Raw genomic sequence first — 20,739 nt, 5'->3', positions numbered from 1 at the left:
TGCTAGCATTGCTATGTTATTGGTTTGAAACAAATTATGTAACTCTAATTTTACGCCTTTCTTTGCGTGAACACAGAGGGATACAACTGCAGCCACCTGAAGCAGGGCGTCATTCGCAACGCGTCCAGAATTTTTTGAACGTAGTATGACATTAGAAGAAAATTAAGTTCTTTTGGACTATTAAGTGGTGTGGACGTATACTCATGAAAACAACATTAAAATAGATTGAAAATTAAAGTACCTCTTCGCTCCTTCTTAGGATCAGCCCTGCGCAAGATCATCAGAAAAGTTGGTCGAGTAGAAAATGTCTTTGCAAGAAAAATGGGCGAAAACTGGACATACTTTTTTGTGACGGACTTATATTAAATGCTCCTGAGTGTTTTGTTGAGAACCAAAACGCTTCGTAAAGGCATTCACGCCGGTTTTATATACATCAAAATTGGTCAAGCAACTGTTATAAAAATAGTTTATGTAGTCATAGCACGAAAGCGTTCCGGAATATTGCCGTAAAAGAAATTGCCTAAAAGCGGCGCAATTCATCTCTCTGAAATTCAACCCACTAAAGTATGCGCCCTCCTCCGCCTCCCCCCCTCCTTTTTCCCCGTTTATTACAGGTAAGCCGCCCCACAGGATATCAGGACCTGGACAATACATCTATTCAAGCTCTACAAAGAACTGAATATTTTATGTGTTCGGCAGGAAAAGAGGCACAGAAATTAAAGGAACGACAATTTGTGAGCACTGTTTAATAAATGAATTTTGCTGTCAACTGAGGCTGGTAATTAAGCAAGGCTGCTCTGAAAGCTTGACGGCTGGTGGTTGCGCGCGAGCTCACTTTGATGTGGCTGCATTGGACCCAAAATGCTGGGTTTGTGCTGCTTCTGCACTGCGCGGATGAGTCAGTCATCTGCTTGCGTGACATTCAGTGACCGGCCTCAGTACAGTTAACGTACTGTGGCTGAACTCCAATGCCCGTAGCACGGCCGTATTTCCGGTAGCTGTAGTCCGGCTGGAGTCCGACGACCGCATCTCGGCCGTCCTCCGGCGGCCGTACTTCGGCCATACACGGGTGGCTTTGGAATGGCCGGAGCCCTACGGCTGGAATCTGGCCGTATGACCGTAAGCCGGTCGACTGGCCGACGGACACTGGCCGTTGGACAGCCATGGGAGTACGGCCGTATACGGCCAAAAGGCCCACATTTGGACATGGGCCGAACATGGCTGCCGGAAAACGGCCGGACAGAAAATCACCGGCCAAAGCACACCGGCCTGTTTTAGGCCGAACTGTCCTGTGCTGCCTGGGGCGGCCGTTCACCGTTTTAGACAGGTTTTTAACATGCTGCGATACTTCAAAAGCACGCAAAAGCTACTCCAGCACGACCTGGCAAAAACATGGCAGCGGCTTGCCTCAGCTAATCCTGGATATGCAAAGCGAAAGTTTGGTTTATCCTGGCTAAGTCTTGGTTCCACTTGGTTAACCTTTGATTTGACCGACTATTCGTTCTCTTCCTCGTCCACGACCGCTGGGGTTGTGGCAGATTCGTCCAAAGCCTGCCTTTGTCTACGGCTGTGGTCCCGCTTCAGCCGTTTTCCGAGCCGAGCGGCTCGCTCTTCCTCTGTCGCCGACGGTAGCTTCGCGCGCTTGGCATTCGGGACCCTCCCTGGTGAAGCAGTTCGCCGCGCGATATCCGATGGGGTGGTCAGACGACACTAGCCGACGGCGGCTCAAAACTTCCCGCTCTCGCGAAACGCCCAGAGAAGACGGCCCGACCTCGCTCTCATCCATGACGAATCTCGCACTGACAGGCGAGCGCGGCGCTCCTCCTAGCCAGGCGCGCGGTGAGTCACGTAGTCACGCGGCGACTCAGCTGCAGAGAGCGGATGCGCCAAGCCGCGGCGGCGGCGAAGCTCTGCGTGGCGGGTCACGTGATGCTTTGCCAAGGCTACGGCGCAGCTGCGGTCAAATGAAGGTCAAATTGCTGACGACGGAGATACTCGGTTCGACTACGTTAGTAAAGATTAGTAAGGCAAAACCCCGAGCGAAACATTTGCGTTGCTCAGTCCCCCCCAAACCAATTCTTCACCCGTTCCTTTCACATGAAGACCACGGAGGAAGGTGCACACTCCCGACCCTAATCCGAAGAGGGCGAATCACCTCTTTCCTTTTATTTATTACCCCTCCCCCATTTCCACTGGCAGCCATGTGTTTGCCCCTTTCCTTTGGAAATGTACGCGAGCGTGCGCGAACTCAACGCGGGCTGTTGAAAAAGCGAGAGCAAAACAAGTTCAGTGATGGAAAGCAGTAGCCGCTCTCCAAGCGGGACGCTGATATTGCGCTTGTATGTATCACCCAGTACGACTGCCGAGAATGCGGACCTGCAGCGCTCGCATGCGCAGATCGCTACCGGAAAAAGGTCAAATCTGCGAACACACATCCCCGTTTGCCCCTATGAAGATGATCCAGAAATCCTACACTCAATTAATAAGAATTTACCACTATCTCCTTGTTGGAGATCTGGATTTCACTTTCCAAGCATTCCCTCCTGGCTGTCGGTTGGCGTACCGCTGCGAAAAATACAGGCACGACAGAGCTGCACTCGGGAAAGTTGTGCTCAACGCGTAGACGGAAGTATCCATTTCCTGGAGCCACGACGCCGTTTCCCGACCGCGCAACCCCGTGGAGGAGGAGCAGATCGGTTTTAGAGGAAGGATGAAAATACATGGACTGGGGACATTATTGAACACATCTGGACGTTCACCTGCGTTCAACCCAGTCCGGAGGGGTGGGAATTTAGAAGGGGAGAATAGGATAGGGTAGAGAAAAGTATAGAAAGGTAAAGAGAGGATAGAGGAGAAGTAAGGGGGTTGCCACTTCGTTTGAATCCACCGCGCACGAACACACTTCACAGGGCAGTCTTGCGTCGTGCTGCGACCGGGAGATGAACTCGACAGGACCGGTGAAGCGTGGAGGCGAGGCGATGGGAAGTGCTGTCCATGGTGGTCCCGTACATTAGGAGCTTGAAGATTCCGCCAATAGCCGGGTACTGGCGAGCGGGAGCTAACGCTAGGCGGCCCCACGCAGCAAAGCACCCATCGCAGAATCAGCGCCCATCGTAGAATCAAACACCCCGGCGCCGCGACGTTTGGCCGACGAAGATCGCGAATAGCTGCGGCCTCGCTAGAGCGAACGCAAAACACGTCTGCAGCCACTCACAAGTTACAACCCCATCTCTCTCGTTCTAGCTTCTACCAGAGTCCTTCATTCTACCATGGCGTCCGCGATCGGCTGTCGGCGGCGGCGCGCAGCCGATCGCGGAGGCCGTGCTTCTACGCACCGCATTGTGCCAGAGGGTGTTGATTGTGCGCACTCAGTTTCCACGCTTTTACGGGGAGAGAAGAAACGCGAGGGGGAGAGGGGACCGAAGAAAAGCCGCGCGAACGAAACGGATAACCCGTTCTCGAGAGGAGGAGGAGGACCCGTCCAAGCGCACGCCGTCGAGCCAGCTGTTCTCGGGAGCCGTGTACCCCCCGTTGCAGACTGCACCGCAGGTGAATTTCATTTCACCGCAGTAACGAGGCTGCACCCCACACGTTTATTTCGAAGACAAACAAGCGAACGGAGGTTTCCCCACTGTGCTACGCATGAATGGCAGGAGGGCGTATATACAGAAGGTCCCTTCGATTTAGCTGCACTCGCTGAACTCATGCAGCACTCGCCTGCCTCTTCGTTTTTCGAGTGCAGCGTGCGGCGCCTGCACGCTTCTCTTCGACTTACCGACGGTCCAGAGAGTCCAGGAAGACTCTTCCTGAACTTCCCAGAGAGCAGGTGCAGAAGCAGAAGAAAAAATGGCAGAACCGGTTCTGCAGTGGCGGCACCGGCGCCGGAACTAACCGCAAACTCGTGCACTTTCGTAGCTTCTGCAGCTTTCATGCGAAAGAAACGGGTGACGGGTGGGTACGGCAGGGATTGAGCGGCGGCCATGTTTCGCGCACAAGTTTTCTTGAGAGCGAGATGACTTTTACTCCGTGAGTCGGCTGCTAGGGGACGGGTACATGGCAAAAGGTCCATCCTGACGCTGGCAGCCACATTCGCGTTCACAGTTAAAATCGTGTTTACTCGTTCAATTAGTTTATTATGGCGTAGTACTAATAAGCAGGCTGTCCCGAGGAACTCTGAGTCAGCAGCGCACCCTCAAGTTCGGATGGCTACCTGGTTCGGCAGAAAACATCCCGGAGACCAGAGGTGCGACCATACTAGAAAAGGTTTCCTAAGAAGCAAAGAGCACTTCCCCAGCAGAACAGAGTCCGGCCACTACGATGTGGTATTCGGCCACAGATTCCTTCCAATGAACCTTTTTTCCAGTAGCTATCTGCGCATGCGCGGGCTGCCGGTTCAGCGTTCTTTGCAGTCGCCTCGGGCAAAATAAACAAAAGGGCGCTCCCTCAGTTTGCTGCTTAGGGGGCTGCTATGCCTTTTAGCGCTGCACGTGTTTTATTCCCATTTTTCGACCACGCTGCGACCGCATGGCTACCAGTGAGAGAGTAAGGACAATAAAACAGAAAAGTAGAGAAAAGGGGGCGCTTCGACCACTGTAGATTTAGGGTGCCTTGATGCTCGCGCGCTCCGGGGGCGCGCGCATCGAGGAACTCTATGTAGATTAGTCACGGGAACGTGCACCTGCCACCGTGACATTCATGTGAAAAATACGGGTGACGGCTGGGTGCGGGAGGGACTGCAGGACCAGGATATTTTGTGCACGAATTCTCCGAACGCCAGACTTTTTTGCGGGCGTGCCGCGCGGGGGAATCTCGGAGGCCATGTACTGCCATTTTTAGTTCGCCGTGTTGGCCGCTAGGAGGGCCGGTACTGGAAAAAGGTCCATCAGAGACGGAACTCTCGGCCCTCAGTTCTCAGCAGCTGCAGAGCACCTGGCCACACCAGCCAACACCAACTGGCAGGGCCGTACTCAGAGGGGGGAGGGGGCGGGGTTTGAACCCCCCCCCCCGAAATTTTTTCCAGGCAGCACATAGCAAAACTACGCCTTCCCGGGGTAGTTTTTTTTTTTTTTGGGGGGGGGGGGGCGGGGGGAGGGGGGGAGGGGCCGGAAAAAATTTCTGGCTACCGCCCTGCCAACTGGAAAAGGATGAGGCCTCAGTTCTGTGTCCTTTTCACTCGCACTACGTCAGCAAATGGGGCGGCTGCACGAGGCGGCGGACGGGTTCGGCGGGGTCTAACTTCCATGCACCTGTCACCGCGACGTCGCAGCATCGCACGTCCGGCTCAAGTCGAACCCAAATGGCCCTCGGAATCAGCATTACCCGGCGCTTCTTTCTCGAGCATGCACCTCTTTGACGCTGTGTTGCTCGTGTTTTGCGTGCTGCTGCGAGTGCTTCTGTACTTGCGAGCGTTGGAAATGTGAAAAGAACGACGCTTAGATGCTGCGCAACTGCTGTGTGCCACGATGCCGCGCAACTACACTGGGGACAGGAAGCTTAATTGTGCACGTGCAAGTTCCCGAGTGATGAAATGCTGGGCAACGCCTGTATACGCCCTCTACCGGGGGAAAACCTTTGTGCCACAGAGAATTCGTGTAAAATTTTTCTGGTGCAAGTAGCGATGGGTTCGCTCATAATAGAGGTAAAATTTATTTGTAGGTATGCGTACCTCACGGATGACGACATTATTCGAGTAGCCTCGCATACCGGTCAAGCTACTGGCTTCACCACGACAGTGCCGGTATTCCATTTGGCAGGGGTGCAATAGCCCAAGCGGGATTTGGAGCAATTTTCGGAGCAGCAAAATCTTGGTTTTGGAGCAGGAAATTCCAAGTCTGAAGCAGGTTACGGTAGAAAGATACCTTCGCTTTGGAGCACCGAATCCCCAATTTGGCGTAGTTTATTACAAAAGAAGAGCAAACAATTTAACGTCAGCGCCGACATGCTTTAGCTTCAGTGGACAAGGTACTGCAAAAGTGACCAACTGGAGAAAGCTGCAAGGCATGGTGCAATCGTGGCAATTTACAAAGACGGTACATCTAAATGAACTGTTTACGAGATCAAGGATCAAAGCAAAAGAGAATGTTATAAAAACTGCAAATGATATTTTTATTTGTACTCCAAAGTGCCCTAATAAAAGGCCAGTGTTAACCTGACTGTATAGCAAACAGCTTCTCCGCTCTTTCGGGCTGACCAACATCCGATTATTGCCGGCGCCGCTGTTCGGCGGCAGTATACGGTCACCCTCGAAACACCAGTGCACGGACCCTATAAAGCGCTGTCTTTGCTACTCGACTGGATGTATGAACCAGCAAGGATGTATGAACTTTAGGTATGTTGCGAACATGTCCTTTACTCCCCGCTAAAGTTCGTGAAACTGAAAAATCTTGCACCTTTAGCGCAGTGTGGCGCAATTCAAACGAATTTTATGGTTTTGGCGCAGCTTGGCTCCAAAACATGAAATTGTACCAAATGGCGCAATTGGCGCACCTGTTGCACCCCTGAATTGTGCGCCATGTTCGGACACCGTACCGTCGAAGTTCCCGAACTGTCCGAGCTACGTCTCTAGAAGCTACGAAAAGAGATCCTGACTCCAAGCGGGCGCGCTAAAGCGATGCCATCTTTCCAGAAATTAATTTTCAATGTTTCCCAATGATTTTTTATGGTCATGCAAAAATATGCTACTAATGCATATGCTACTAATGACTTGCGCTTCTTCCGTACAAGCACGTTTTTTTTTCCATGTGTGTGCACAGTTACATGCGCTTGAGCAAAATCTGCAATTTGTTACAAGTTCTTATATTGTTATTGTTACGGCGAGTGTATTAATGTAAAAGCCGTAGTGGTGTTTTGGGAGCGCAAAAATGTGAGTAAATGAACCAATCGCCGAATCTAACAAGACGTATACAGCCCGCGAATACGATAAAGTCAGCCCGCGAATACGATAAAGCCGATTTTTAAACCAACTAAACAACTATTTGATGACCAAGGAGACGAACTTCTGGCGCATAATGTAAAAAAGTTAAACGCTCCTTCTCATTCACACCATCGACAATGAAGCACCGTGCACGAAATACCCTGCGCGAAAGGAGACTTGAGCGTGACGCTGCACGCCGTGAAAAGGGGCGTAAAAAACTAGGCATAAATATGTGCGTCGTGGAAACTGCTAGCAGTGGAAGGGTCATTGTGGAACTTGGCGAAGGCATCGACAAGTGGGACGGCGATCTGATGTCCAACTCAGACGCGGAAATTTGCGAGGCTGTTTGTTTACTAACGGATCGGTTGCCAACATCCCAAACAGGAGACGATGCCGAGGGCATTCAATTTCTGCAAGAGCAAGCCGCCTAATTCCTACCGAAAAAACAGCGCAGACGCTACTCTGCTTATTCCATAATGTTCTGCTAATTTCTTTTCACTATATTTTTCCCATGCGTATGCTTACATGCACAGCCAAGCATCTGCTCGCCGCATCCTATGACCATCACATCATTACCCGCCAACGACTGCATTCGTACTTCCAGCTTTCGCCTTAAAATTAATGCTGCACTAGTGGCCGTGTTATAACCGGAATTGTGTCCACTTGACACGCATGCTGAAATAACGCATCTATGTGTGTGTGTGTGTTTTTTTTTTGTGCGAATGCACTTTATAAGCGACCCTGAATTCCGTTGACCGCCGTCCGTCCACAAAAAAAAAAAAAAAAGGGGGATTTGCGGCCACGAGTGGCAAACGGATAACACGTGCCCTTTCCTGTTGTAGGAATACAAGGCTCGCCTCGTGAAAACCAGCCCGAAGCCGCCTGGCCGCTACTCATCACCGAATTCGACAAGAATCGACAACTATCTGCCAAAACCAGCGTGACGGAAGCAAGACGCGACCTCCTCTGACGTCACAAGCAAGCAACAGCCAGCGCCACCAGGACCCTACTTAAACGCTTGGAAGCAGCTCATCTCTGGGATTTGCGGCCACGAGTGGCAAACGGATAACACGTGCCCTTTCCTGTTGTAGGTAGGAAACTTTTGTTCACATTGAGTGCGATTTTAGCTAACATATTTTATGAGGCCGTAAATCCCACCGCGAGTGCGTTTACAGTTGTGCCATGGGTGTCGACGTGTGTACGTATCGAGCACGCATCGGCGCCTTCTTTCCCGGCCGAGCGCTGGGGTGCCATCATGTTGATTGTTTTTATGGAGCTTTTGGCCTAACCCGAGTACTTTGCCCTAGACCAACCCTGCTATTGTCTATGTGCCTTGCGATGCTGCTGTTATCTGCTGGAGATATCGAAGCAAATCCGGGGCCCAAAATTGATGATGTGATCATACTTCTCAAAGAGTGCCACGAAGAAACTAAAACGGCTCTGGCAGATATCAAACGGCACATCGGGAGCATTGACACTCGTGTTAGCGCTATCGAACAAAGCATGAACAATGTGACTGACTGTAAGGTGAACATCGATGCTGCCGCAGACTCAGTTCAAGAAGTTAAAGTTCACATTAGCAAGGCCAACGAAGAGCTCGTAGATCTTGTTGATGATATGAATAACCGCATGCGCAGAAACAATCTTAACATCAAGGGTCTTGACGAGGTCGAACATGAAGACTACGCGGAATCGGAGCGTATTGTTAGGGAATTTTTTTCTAAGCATCTTAAACATGACGTGGGCGACATTGAACGGGCTCATCGCGTAGGTCGCAGTCGACCTGACTTTCATAGACCACTTATTGTGAAATTTCTCAACTTTAAATCAAAAACAGATGCTCTGAGTCTTGGTCCTAGATTAAAAAATCTCGATTCACCCAAAGTATGGCTTGAAGAAGATTTTTCCCCAAAGGTTCAGCATGCTAGAATGAAACTGCGTGAATTTGCAAAGGAAAACAAAAAAGACGGAGAAAAATATTATGTGCGCTTTAACAAGCTTCACATGGAGCACGCCACATACCGTTATGATCCTTCCACTAGCCAAGTCGTCCAAGTCTCTGCAAAAAATCAGCCTCCCCCTAAATGACACCCCGTGAACCACACGCGCAGCTCCAAAAAAGTAGAACCAGTTTCCTTGCTTCTAGCAAACTTCCGCAGTATTTTTCCCAAGCTTGATGCCCTCAAAGCTATTATTCACACGTGTTCAGCCGATATCATTATCGGCACAGAAACTTGGCTTTCTGATGAAATAGCGAATAGGGATCTTACGCTTCCATCGACCTTTGTACTTTTCCGCAAGGACAGGTGCTGCTCTCGTGGAGGCGGCGTACTGATCGCAGTTAAAGAAGAATATCGTCCATCGCTAATTGACGTTGATTCACCTTTAGAGATGGTCTGGGTCAGTGCTCACATTGACCATACACCCTGTGTTCTGGGCGCCTGTTACCGTCCTCCCGACAGTCGCGCAGATTTTGTGGACTTCCTAAATGAAGCAATAAGCGTAATCATAAACAAATTTCCAAGTAGTGTACTAATCATAGGAGGCGATTTCAACTACCCGGGCATAGATTGGACAACATATTCCGTCACTACGCAAAATAATCGCCTCGAATGCCTCAGTTTCCTTCACTGTATGGACAACCATCACCTTACCCAAATAGTACGTGAACCCACGAGGGGCAATCACCTATTGGATCTCATCCTAACAAATCAACCCGACATTACCAACGCGCACGTTATGGATGAAATAAGTGACCATAAGGCCGTTCACTGCGCGGTATCAATGCCGCGTGTTATCAAAACAGAAACACAAAAACAAATCTTCAACTACCCTCGAGCGGACCTAGAAAGAATGAACCATATGCTACTTTCTTTAACCGTCGAACTTGAGACTAACTTTCAAGAGCGTACGATGAATGAAAACTGGTGTATCTTTCGTGACAAGTTAAAGATGATAGAGGCAGCTTGCGTGCCCAAAATAGTGATAAGCTCTAGGACGAATGACCCATGGTTTACTCGTGATGTTAAACGCCTTTTAAACAAGAAAAAAAGACTGTACAGAAAGGCAACTCGATCCAATGATTGTGAAGATTGGCGGAACTATAAGACTGTTTCTACTTTAACTGAACAAACAATTCGCGAGGCAAAACATAAGTATTTTAATGTTACGCTCCCAAGTATTATGAAAACTGACCCCCGAAAATTCTGGAATATTGTAAACCCGAAGGACAAAAACTCAGTACCGGTCCTAAAAATGGCCACGGGGGATACCTTATCACCAGAAGATTGCGCTGAAGAATTTAGCCATGCCTTTGCCCAGGTTTACACCGTGGAACTGCCTCTCAGTGACTCTTCGACGCCGTCGCAGTCCAACATAGTCAACAGTTTTACACCCATTGTAATTACAGCCCATGGCGTGGCATGCGCGATTGACCGACTAGCTTCTAAGACTAGTCCAGGGCCTGACAGCATAACAGCAAAGCTACTCAAAATAACGAGCCCTCACTCAGCTTACCTGCTTTCATTATTATTCCAACAATCACTGAACACAGGATGCTTGCCGGACGACTGGAAATTCGCTCACACCCTGCCTTTTTTTAAATCCGGCGACAAGTCTGCTCCCATAAACTATAGACCTATTTCACTTACCTCAATCAGCTGCAAGTTACTTGAACATATCCTTTTCACGCATATAGTCACCCACCTTGACCGGAATAACTTCTTCATCAGCAATCAACATGGGTTTAGGAAAAATCATTCATGTCAAACACAACTTTTTGAACTGGTTACAGATCTCCACGTTTCACAGCATAAGGCCCTCTCCACCGATGCATTAAAATTCGGAACCTTAATCTTGATGAAACAACAACAACTTGGATTGAAAATTTTTTAATAAACAGATGGCAATCTGTAAAATTAAATGAGCATGTTTCTAATCCTGTCGGCGTTTCTTCTGGAGTCCCTCAGGGGTCGGTGTTAGGCCCTCTCCTATTTTTAATTTATATCAATGACATAGTAACTAATATTTCTTCGTCAATTCGCCTATTTGCTGACGACTGTGTGATCTACAGGGAAATATTAACAACAAATGATATTAGTGCACTTCAGCTTGACTTATTAACATTAACTAACTGGTGCCAAAAATGGCAAATGCAAATAAACGTAGAAAAAACTAAACACGTCCGATTTTCTTCCGTAGCTAGATCAGATAGTTATAATTATCTAATAAATGACTCCGAAATTCAGACGGTTTCATCCTTTAAATACCTGGGCGTAACATTGACCTCCGACTTAAACTGGGGTCCCCACATAGAAAAAATCACTTCGAAGGCGTTTAAAAAGCTTGGATTGCTTAAACGTCGCCTTCATCTGGCTAATTCTGACACGAAGCTAAAGGCGTATAATACCCTGATTCGCCCTTCTCTCGAATACGCGCAAATAATATGGCATCCTCACCAAATTGGACTTATTAACACAATTGAATCAGTGCAAAACAAAGCCGCTCGATTTATTATGTCTTCATACTCGCGATACCAAAGCGTTTCTGCCTTAAAAGAGCAACTAAATCTTCCCCCTCTCACCCTGCGCAGGCAATTTTCAAGGTTATCTTTTTTCCATGCACTGTACCATAACCCATCGGCCTTCGCTCGCAAATTTATCGTTCCGGCACCATATACTTCGGCACGCGTAGATCATGCTTACAAAGTTAATCCTATTTTTGCCCGCACAAAAAAATATCAGAATTCTCCTCTTGTATTGGTCATAAACGAATGGAATTCTTTACCTGCAAACCTAGCCACACTAACAGACGCTTCTTCTTTTCAAACAGCACTTCTCTCCTTTTTAACGACTGAAAGCAATATCTAACTTTAATTTTATTGTGTCGGTTATGTTGTAAACATATTGGTTCTTGCCTGTACGACATCATATCGCTTGTTATTGTCTGTTTCATAGTTTTGTTTAGCGTTGCGATTTCTGTGCGATTTCTGAGTGCAATTATTGTATTATTACTATTTTTCTTGCTATTCTGTTCACTCGATGTATTAGTGTGTAATACCTCAATCCCCCCCTATGTAATGCCCACCCGGGCCCTTAGGGTACTTAAATAAATAAATAAAAATAAAATAAATAAATAAATAAATAGCAACAGCCGCGGGTGCGCGCGCTCCTCGTCTTCCTTGGCAACGGGGGGAGATGGCACATACCCACGTGGGAGATTGGCCAGGAATCTCCTCGTCTTCCTTGGCAACGGGGGGAGATGGGCGCGCGCTGCCTGGCCGCTGACATGGCACATACCCACGTGGGGGACTGGCCAGGAATCGCGCGTGAGAAGGGCTAATGCACCGCTTAAAGGAGTACTGACACGAAATTTCAAAGCTGAGATCCGCTCTAGCAATCAAGTACAACGACAACACAAATAGGTGTCTGTGCATGGCACATACCCACGTGGGGGATTGGCCAGGAATCGGGCGTGAGAAGGGCTAATGCACCCGCTTAAAGGAGTACTGACACGAAATTTCAAAGCTGAGATCCGCTCTAGCAATCAAGTACAACGACAACACAAATAGGTGTCTGTGAATAAATGCATCTTTCTTTCTTTGTAGTTGTGTGTGTGTGTGTGATCTCTCTTTCGCGAACACTACCGAACCGCGCAAATTCAACTCCTGCATTCGCACTTTCACATTCTTCCCCTCGGGGAAATGCGGGGAAATTTTTTTTTCAGGTTGGGGGGATGAGGTAGGGAGGAGGAGGAGGAGGAGGAAAAAACTTTATTCAAACGCAACATTAAGCGTCGAGAATGAAGCGTGTTACGAGGCACATCACCAACTTCGGTTGATAAGACTGTCGAGTGATAACACGGTGTCACATGAAAAAGAAAAAAAAAATGACTATCCCTTACTAAAGGAAGTTGAGAGAAGCGGGAACGCTAAAAGTTCGTCCAACGCTCGCTGAAAGTCCGCCCAGTAGACCGCCAAACCTCCAAAGACCGAAATAACAAACCAAGAACGCACCCACCCGGCGATTTCTCGCGCACTATAAGTAAAAGCGTCTACGAACGATCTAAATGCATACCAATACCTGGTTTATGAGATAAGGGTATCGAGCTCACAATGATTGATGCGTGTATTGCCTTATATAAAACCGTTCCTTTGCCGCGATTTGAAGTCACCGTTTTCACACAATGGAAGCCCGGTTGCACACACGCGCCGTGTATCAATAGATCTTATCACAGCTTTTCCGTAGACCAATCGGTCCATGGGGAAATGAATTAGTTGTTTTTACAGAACACCATTGGTCCCACTAAGAAAGCTTTCGCTTGAAAATATCCCGGCCACTGGGTGAGATGACAGCAGTGGCCTGTCGCGCTGCGCAGCAACCCACGGAGGCGGTGGCAAGGCGGCCTTTTTTCGTTTGTTACTTGGCCTATAGGACATATCGCCCGCACGCACGCTGGAGGTTGAGGTGGCGATATCAGGGGATACCGCGCAGCGGCCATTTGGTTCGTACTACAACTGCTACGCGTATGGCTGTCGACGCTGCTGAGCTTTCTTGATTCAAGAGTGGCCGAGGGCGCATTGAGCTGGGCGGGCTGAGCGCCTCAGAACCGCAAGGCTGTCGATGATGGTCCTTGATTACCGAATGCTACATCACTTTTGAATAACGCACCGAAACATTGAGGGGACGCATGAAGAATTAGTGAGCTATACGGTTCACTGCAGTACTTGCATCCTCACAACTACGTATACGCAGCCACACAACCGAAAACGCTCAGGAGATGCCGTAGTGCTCAAGCATTACAGAGCTGCTGCGGAGAACCGGTCGCGTTACGGTACCCGGTACTGCGCACAACCCGTTCTTCAGTCTCTGCGCACGGGCAGGAGCGCCGGTCGCCTATCGGGTACCGTGCCGTGGCGTTCTCGAGGGGTCCCGGACTAGGGACTGCTCCTAGAGGTTGTACAGGGTCGGCCCTTAAGGCCGCCCCTATCTCCCACTTGTACATAGTCCTAATAAATGTTTTTCACCACTACCACCGCGGTGTTGTAACTCTATATCATGAAAAGCCCCGACGGCTGCGCACTAACGAGCCAGAGGAAATTCCCGCGGATATTTGACACCTGGAAATTCGGGGCTGTGACAAGGCTGACGCTTGCGCCGCAAAAAAAAAAAGGGGGGGGGGGAGGGGAGAGGGGGGCATCTCCACTAACGTGAAACCTGGGGAAGGGCGAAACACGCCGTGTATAAGTGTATTCTTGGCACTTTTGCCCACGGACACGAAACCGTTGGGGGGTAGAGGCGTACGGCTTTGCTGTAAAAGTCTCGGGTCTTTTTAAAGCACGAAGCGTTCTAGCGCGAGGCGTTGAAAGGCGAGTGTCCCAGTGTGTTCTCTATGAACGCGTTTTTGCCCACGGACATGAAACGTTCTAGCGCGAGGCGTTGGAAAACGAGTGTCCCGGTGTTTTAAAACAACGAGGACGACAGGAGACGCCGACAGAGTCCTTCAAAGACTTCACTCCTAAGATGTCCAGCGACCATTCCGACTGGTGCAGTGGGGTCTGCGATAGCCGTAAGATTCCCGTTAAAACAGACCAGAGTTAACGAACCGAATCAACTGTAACCACACTGCTATCACCTCCGCAACCCTTCCACTCCCGCTAACCTACCCTCGAGTCCACGTTCGCTGAGCCTTCGCACCGACGACGCCGCCACCAGGCTTGTTTGTTGTTCCTTCAAAATGACACACTACTGAGTGAAGTAAAAAAAGCAAAACCAAAGCTGCGATTGTAATACCCAGGAACGCCCCCGTCGATGTGACCATTTATATATTTGAAGGAAAAAAGCACGAAAAACAAACAAAATGTTCAGCCATACCTCACACCACAAAAAAGATTTTGAAAGATTTTTAATGCTATCAGCGTCATTGGGCTGCTACTTCACCCATTTGTTTTTCTTTTTTTCTCTTTACCGGTTGTGGTCTGTCGCTGTCATTTGACCTTCAAACCCAGGTTGGTAGAGGGAGGAAGAGGGGAGGGACAGCAGAACCTTCAAACTGATTACTGCAGAACATCGAAAAGGCGAATTGAGCAAGCCTGTCACACAATTGCACCGTTGCTACTAGCTGCAGCACACAGTGGGTGTTACAAAAATGGGATCTGCCTGATTTTCATTTAGAAGTGAGTGAAAAAAAAATACACTTTTTTCTTTAAATGGTTACAAATGACACTCGCCTTCAACATTAGTACAAAATTTCCTGATTTCCTGGCTGAAGCCCGCTAAATCTTACACCGTTCGCGTTGCGAACACGCGCCTCACGTCACACGCGAGCGAAACGAGCTCTTCGCCGACGCTCATACGCAACGAGTTCCCCTTCCTACAACACACGCGCCGCAAGATGGCCGCCAATTCCTGCTACGGCGCAAGCATGGCGCGTCCTCCCTCCCCGAAGCGAGCGAGCGCCGATCGCGCCGGACTACTTTCTCACCCCCAAGCACGCACCGGCCGCCGCCGCAGCAACCAAACCGCGAGTTCGCGACGAATACAAAGGGTCAATGTGCCGCACACACCCCCAACAACGCCTACTGCTGTTCCCTACACAAGCGCGCTTAAATGGGTGGCACCGTTTTCACTGAGCACCGAACAACCGCAAACCGGAAATTTCCACAAGCTCGCGTACTAAATGATCACCACAATGTTACTCGACGACGCGTCCTAAATACACACGTTATTTCGCGACGTATCCTGAATACTGAGCAGAAGCGATTTGCTGCTTTTGCACATCGCTCTCTGTCTAACCTAGTTAATGAGTTCTTGCGATTAGCCAAATACCTCTTCCGTACTAATATAGCGCCCAACACAAAACGATTGGCAAATGGAGGAAACGATTGAACTTGAATTAGCCGGGAATGATAATACATACAACGGGCAGCCGCAGCACACACGATAAAATTTCAGGTTTTCGGATTCACTGCCTTGTTGATGTACCCCTGAAGAAAACGTCAATCTGAGCCTCTGAAAACGCGCCCAATGCGCACGTAAGTCTACAGAAAGCCAACTAAAACGGTGAGCAAATTGCAGCACCCTCATCAAGCGCAACGGCGGTTCGATACAACTCGAAACGCTGCGGAATACGACTGCTCCCGCTTCAAAAAACAGCAGCTCAACCTACACAGACCCCCTACAACAGTCGGGAGCACAACCCATAAGCACCTCCATGCCTGTAACGATGAGCCTAACATCCAATCGTCCATTGAACACGCACTCACAGCACTCACAGCTGGCAGGAGCAGCATTGCCACAGCTAGCGCCATCTGGCAGGCCCAACTGGAGACGTTTCCGCGCCCCCTTTTTTCTTTCTCGTCGCCCCGCGGCGTCAGGGGGTCAGGGCAGTCCGAGGTGACTTTTTGCTAGTTCCTCTTTGATTTACGCGCTCCAAGTCGCAGCGGCGCGGGGCAAGCAAAACACTCCTCCTTCTCTCACTGTTTTTCCCACTCTACCTCTTCGCGGCGCGACTTTAGCCGCGCATGCGCGACAGTGGGGTAACGGTCGCTGCAGCTGCCGGAGCAACAGCGGCGCCGGTGCGCAAGAGAAGCCGCGGGGCTCGCGTGCGAGTCGTAGCATAACGGAAATATCGTGACAGCGTTCTGAAGACCACAGAAGAGCGGTTATATGCCCCATGCACAGGGAGGAAGCGCAGCAAGAAGTGATTTTGCTTCGTGTTAGCAAAAGGTGAGACACTCGTTCGTAAAGCGTGAATTTAATCTGAACGATAGCGCCGGTGTCGTGAGCTGTACAACTACGTGTGCCGTGTTCGATGTCAACTTGTGCTATGCCGTGTCGAACATCAGTGCTTATCACGGCACGTTGCGTTTGTGCTCGGTCGTATTTTCGTAACATGAATAAAGTGTTGAAGTGCGATTTCTGCTGCCGTCTTACTGTCCCAGCTGCGTACGTACGCCTGCATGGAGGCACGCCGGTATCTGCGAGGCCTAGCGGGCGGCGCGGGGCTAGCGGGACCGGCAGCGGAGCGGCGGGAAGAAGCGGGGGAGGAAAGCATCAGCCCCCCCCCCCCCCCCCCCCCCATTTTGCGCCTCCTCGCTGTGTTGCCATGACAATTAGTACGCCTCCAAGCTCAAGATGGCGGTGACGTTGCTATGGCAATTACAACTCACTTTTGCCCGCCCAGGCTCGCCAGGGGAGGATTTGGCGCTACGACCACAATTAGGCGGGACGCTGGGTTGAAGGCTAAGATGCCGCGGACTGGTCAGGGCAGTCAGGGCAGACAGAAGCGGCGTCGGCGGCGGCTGTATCGCTGTGGCATACAGCGATCTGAGTTCGGCGGATCCGTGGAGGCGACGAGCACCGCAGTACGCTTCTATCGCGTCTTTATTTCGGTGAGATTCGCACCGCTCGTTCCCGGCAGTGTACGCGCCGAAGCACGAATCCACGCAACGTCAGCCCGCGTCAACGGGTCAGGTTAGGAAGCATCATGGTTGTTCCTGTTTCGTGGAAGGGCCCCCCGTACTAGCAAAAATGGCTGTGTAGACTACACACGAGCGAGCGCCATCTATCGCCAGGGAAAGCATTTTATTTATTTGGGCGGATCGCATTAGTGGGTGTTGTTTGTGCAAATATTCCAGCATGCAATTCAAGGGACACAGTCACGGTGACTGCAACCTAGACAAAACTGGTGAAAATGCCACTGCAAGCGAGCATACAAACGGTGTATAAATGTACTCACCTGCACGCACGTGATGCTGTTTTCGTCGGAAGGCGAAGGTTCAACAGCCCTTTACAGAGCGCAAGGAAACTCGCGTTGTGGAAAGAAGGCGCCAACCCGCGCGGGCGCTCCCCTCCCTCCGAGCACGCAGCTATCGAGCCGAAGGCCGCACAGCGGCCGCGGAGTGATACAGCCAACCAGTGGCGCTGATGCTGACTGGACCTCGTTCGCACAGGCGTAATAAAAAATAGTTCTCAAATGACAACGTTTCACTCAACGTTTTTTAAAACTACTCTCCCTGGAAACGACGAACTCATGCCATTTTTCATGCCCAGTATACACTGAAGTAGTGATTACAAAACAAAAAATGTAAGCTCACACAAACGCGCAAGATTTGATGGTATCGAAGCTGTACGCCACCCTCACGACCATCGCGAAGGTTTATGTCCACAATTGCAGCCGATTTGCTCCTCCTTCGCTGCCGCAACGACCTTTACTCCATCATTGTTGCTGTCGTGTGAGCTTCCTTCATTTTTTTTGGAGGTTATAATCATTGGACATCATCTTGGAGGGGCGCACGCTATGACGTGCCTGTTCGTTCCGAGCAAGTGTTGCCACGATTTCTGCGAACGCTGGAGTCTTTTTTTTTTTTTTCGGCTAATCTCCCCAAGAGGGTATGCTTGGCTTGACAAACGTGCGCAGGGGACGCTCGGTAATTCCTTGGTGTTTTTAACTGTGGACACGAAAAATTACGACTTGCTGAGCAGCTTCGCTGTTAAATATTGAACGAGACTGGAAGCACAGTGCTGAATTCGATTCAACGGTTGCAGTACTACGATGCCCAAGAAGCCCACAAAATGAAACAAGCGAGTCTGCGGTGCATCGGAAGGTTATGTTGGAGTTTTTATGAGCTGATATTAGTGGGTTGCATATTTTTTACAGACAGTGGTAGGCGAACTTTGCTTTTTTTGTACTATACAAAAAAAAAGGTGGGTTGCATTAGTGCGGTCACCTTTTTGGCCCACATCTCGGCTTTCGAAGCGCTTTGAATTCACAATACTGTTTTTCGAAATGACGTTAATTTACACGCCTCCTTAGGCACGTCTGTGGCCCTTCGAAAAATCGCAACATCTGAAATGTCACCTGCAGCTCTACGGATGTTCGCTATCCAGCCTATCAGCCTGCAGGACATGCAATTTGCACTAGGAAGAAAAAAGAAAAAAACAGGGCCTCGGAAGCCGAGACCCTCACAAAACACGACAGACGCCTGCATGTGTCACAAACACGGACACCCTAAACATTCCGAAGCACTGCCATGTGGGAGCACTAGTTGCCAGGAGTCGGTGCTGCACATGACAGCGGAATAACCCGCCTGTGGGACTGCTTACAGGCGACAAGTGCTTTTGTCACAGCGACACGGCACTGTATTTTTTTTTACACTGGGAGTTCAGTGAACGCGTTATATTATACTTCGCTGCAAGACGACAAGTATTCTAAGGCGACATGGCCCTGTAGTTCCACACGGTGAGAAATTTATCCTGCGGAAAAATTACGCGAACACCCCACGCCCTGAATTATCATAGAGTTAGTGCACCTATATATATATATATATATATATATATATATATATATATATATATATATATATATATATATATATATACAGAAAGAAATGCCGGCAGTCTACAATGCCAAAGGAGGCATAGGGGAATGGTTCGACTATTTTTTGACCGTTAGTGAAGATATATCTTTTTTATTATTTGCGTAGAAAGAAAGAAAAACACGCGCCCAGAGTGGGGACCGAACCCACGCCTTTCGATTAGATCACGAATGCCTTACCAGTTCGGCTATCTGGGCGATTGTGTCCTCCTTCACTTTCTGGGGTATTTATATTTACTACAACTGTATCTGACGCTTGAGGGTGGTAGCCAGCGCCACTCAGACTATACGGGGAGAAGGGGACCTTCTTTTCGAACCCCGGTGCGTGACTCGAACGTCTACAGCCTGTCATGAGCGGGTAACTGGCGGGAAACCCTCTTATGCTACCTTGGCATCAAGGCTGCCAGAACCGAGGCCCTCGCTAAGCTTTCGCAGGATAATATGATTTGGAAATGAGGGGCTCGTTAGGAAATACAGAAAGAAATGCCGGCAGTCTGCAACGTCAAAGGAGGCATAGGGGAATGGTTAAACTATTTTTTGACCGTTAGTGAAGATATATCTTTTTTATTATTTACGTAGAACGAAAGAAAGAAAAACGCGCCCAGAGTGGAGACCGAACCCACGCCTTTCGATTAGATCTCGAATGCCTTACCAATTTGGCTGCGACTGTGTTCTCCTTCACTTTCTGGGGTATTTATATTTACTACAACTGTATCTGACGCTTGAGGGTGGTAGCCAGCGCCACTCAGACTATACGGGGAGAAGGGGACCTTCTTTTCGAACCCCGGGGCGTGACTCGAACGTCTACAGCCTCCTTTGGCGTTGTAGACTGCCGGCATTTCTTTCTGTATTTCCTAACGAGCCCCTCATTTCCAAATCATATTATCCTGCGAAAGCTTAGCGAGGGCCTCGGTTCTGGCAGCCTTGATGCCAAGGTAGCATAAGAGGGTTCCCCGCCAGTTACCCGCTCATGACAGGCTGTAGACGTTCGAGTCACGCCCCGGGGTTCGAAAAGAAGGTCCCCTTCTCCCCGTATAGTCTGAGTGGCGCTGGCTACCACCCTCAAGCGTCAGATACAGTTGTAGTAAATATAAATACCCCAGAAAGTGAAGGAGAACACAGTCGCCCAGATAGCCGAATTGGTAAGGCATTCGAGATCTAATCGAAAGGCGTGGGTTCGGTCCCCACTCTGGGCGCGTGTTTTCCTTTCTTTCTGTCTTTCTACGTAATTAATAAAAAAGATATATCTTCACTAACGGTCAAAAAATAGTCTAACCATTCCCCTATGTCTCCTTTGGCGTTGTAGACTGCCGGCATTTCTTTCTGTATTTCCTAACGAGCCCCTCATTTCCAAATATATATATATATATATACAAAAACTTGGGTGCGACCACTTGGAAAACACTAACAAATACTTTATTTCGACAGTTTCGACCAGTGGTCTGGTCTGC

General features: G+C 49.4%; 1 protein-coding gene across 8 annotated transcripts in view; it reads right to left on the bottom strand.

The window, feature by feature from the left end:
- The window catches only part of Egg (SET domain bifurcated histone lysine methyltransferase eggless), a 206,926-nt gene that overhangs the window by 139,146 nt on the left and 47,041 nt on the right, over positions 1-20,739 (bottom strand). Inside the window, exon 1 of one of the 8 annotated variants that reach the window (XM_077703711.1) lies at positions 17,651-17,794. The exons of the other annotated variants lie outside the window; for them this stretch is intronic. The gene's annotated coding sequence lies outside the window, so the exon portion shown is untranslated. Of the gene's footprint in view, positions 1-17,650; positions 17,795-20,739 lie in introns of those variants that run through there. 8 annotated transcript variants of the gene reach the window in all.

This window comes from Haemaphysalis longicornis, unplaced genomic scaffold, assembly GCF_048455015.1.
Source record: "Haemaphysalis longicornis isolate Haplotype H1 unplaced genomic scaffold, Haemaphysalis longicornis Haplotype H1 scaffold_3, whole genome shotgun sequence".
NCBI lineage: Eukaryota > Metazoa > Arthropoda > Arachnida > Ixodida > Ixodidae > Haemaphysalis > Haemaphysalis longicornis.
Note: the sequence above shows the minus strand (reverse complement) of the source record. Positions and strands in the feature narration are given on the sequence as shown.